General features: G+C 34.4%; 1 protein-coding gene across 2 annotated transcripts in view; it reads right to left on the minus strand.

Moving 5' to 3' along the window:
- The window catches only part of LOC137656593 (galactosylceramide sulfotransferase-like), a 254,369-nt gene that overhangs the window by 11,457 nt on the left and 240,412 nt on the right, over positions 1–2,500 (minus strand). The window lies entirely within an intron of this gene.

Raw genomic sequence — 2,500 nt, forward strand, 5'->3', positions numbered from 1 at the left:
GAAATATGGATATTCGAAGTTGCAAAATAAAAGGTTATTCTACGACAGGATTTTCTGAAGTGATTGAAATCGACCGGCTGAGACCCGAGGGACAATCAAAGGGTCAATAAATTCTTGAGAGTCATGAGGAAGTCGATGAAGGGTGGGAGTCGATCGGCATCTGATATCCAAACGGTGATATTCGAATTAGAAAGAAACGTAATTTGGATACACAATTATATAGTAAGCGCTTAAGTGTGTGTGTGTGTGTGTGTGTGCGTGTGTGTTGTGTGTGTGTGTGGGCGTGTGTGGGCGTGAACACTCTTTAAACAGACAGACTACAGACAAATTGACTCCACTTTTAACTACAGATGAATCGTCAAATTACGATTTAGTTGCAAATTTACTTGAATATTACCATCCTTTTTGAAGGGACAGACACGTCCCTTCATAACATAATACACTTTGATACTAATGACATACAAATTATATTCTTTATATTATATTTAGTAGTTATGACAGGACATAGGACCCTAGATGCATTAACTTTCTCTTTTACTCATACTAAGTTTTATGATCTTAAATACCCAATAAAAGAATATTAATCATCATTACCATTATAGCATTAGCTTACACTTAAATAAGAAAATGAGGTACATAGATTATTATTATCATTAGGATACTATAAGCCCATAGGCTCCAACAAGGAAAAATAGCCAAGGGAGGAAAGGAAATGAGGAAGCAAATAAACAATATGACAAGCAACGAATAATGAATATAAAATAGGGAAATTTCTAAACGGTTTCGTTATGGGGAGAGACTAGAGGAGGTGATGAAAAGAGTATAAAGGATATAATTTGGAAGCCTTAGGAGGAAGGGGGAAAAGGGTAACCTGGAAAATGTTGGATGCACGAAATGGAGGAGATATTGAACCAGAAGGTTCTTAGAAGCAGGACGCTAAAATGTGCGTGCAACGTAATGGAGAAGTGGGCTATGCGTAACGTTGTTTGGGAACTGCTGATAAGCCCTCGGTGTAGCAATACAAAGCAAAGCTTAACCGTGAATAGTCTGTTATTATTGCTTTGCATTCCGATTCTATTAGGGGAAATGGTTTATTGTTGACTTCTATGATGGATAAGCTTTTAGCACACAGACACACACATACACAGACATATATATATATATATATATATATATATATATATATATATATATATATATATATATACATATATATATATATATATATATATATATATAAAACACCAACAAATTATTATCATTATTATTATTATTATTATTATTATTATTATTATTATTATTATTATTATTTTCATAATTATAAGTTACAACCCTAGTTGGAAAAGCAGGATGCTATATGCCCAGGGGCCCCAACAGGGAAAATAGCCCAGTGAGGAAAGGAAGCGAGGAAAAATAATTATTTTCAGAACAATAACATTAAAATATAAACTATAAAAACTTTAACAAAACAAGAGAAAGGGAAACAAGATAGAATAGTGTGCCCGAGTGTACCCTCATGGAAGAGAACTCTAATCCAAGACAGTGGAAAACCATAGTACAGAGGCTATGGCACTACCCAAGACTAGACAACAATAGTTTGATTTTGGAGTGTTCTTCTCCTTGAAGAGCTGCTTACCATAGCTAAAGAGTCTCTTCTACCCTTACCAAGAGGAAAGTGGCCACTGAACAATTACAGTGTAGTAACCCATTAGGTGAAGAAGAATTGTTTGGTAATCTCAGCGTTGTCAGGTGTATGAAGACAAAGGAGCATATGTAAAGAATAAGCCAGACTATTCGATATGAGCGTAGACAAGGGGAAAATGAACCGTAACCAGAGAGAAGGATCCAATGTAGTACTGTCTGGCCAGTCAAAGGACCCCATAACTCTCTAGCAGTAGTATCTCAATGGGTGGTTGGTGCCCTGGCCAGCCTATTACCTATAAATGCAATCGTTTTTACTCCACTGCAGGACAAAGGACTCAGGCATGTCTTTATTCATGTCTGGGGTTTGACCACTTTTCATCACAAACTACGGAGGGTGGGAAACTTTAGTCTAATCGCTCACAGCAAACCAACCTAGAGTAGGTGGCCCTAACTAGCACAGCTTTGCCGATTAGGTCAATGTACAAACCCTTTCACCACGTTAAGGTATCACCACTCAAAAGGTATATATATATATATATATATATATATATATATATATATATATATATATATATATTATATATATATATATATATATATATATATATATATATATATATATATATACACTGTTAGAAAAAACGTAAAATTTAATAGGAAATTCTCCGTAAAAACATACTGTTCATAACCATATTTCAGTAAAATATAGGCGACCGTAAATTATCTTACCTTACTTTGTTATTATCTTTTACGGGTTGGTGACTGTAATATCACTCTTTTACATCAATCATGGAAATAGTGTTGCCAGACATTTACCGATTTTAATGCAAATTTTTAACAGTGTATATATATATAT

Source organism: Palaemon carinicauda, chromosome 1 (assembly GCF_036898095.1).
Source record: "Palaemon carinicauda isolate YSFRI2023 chromosome 1, ASM3689809v2, whole genome shotgun sequence".
NCBI classification, from domain to species: Eukaryota; Metazoa; Arthropoda; class Malacostraca; order Decapoda; family Palaemonidae; genus Palaemon; species Palaemon carinicauda.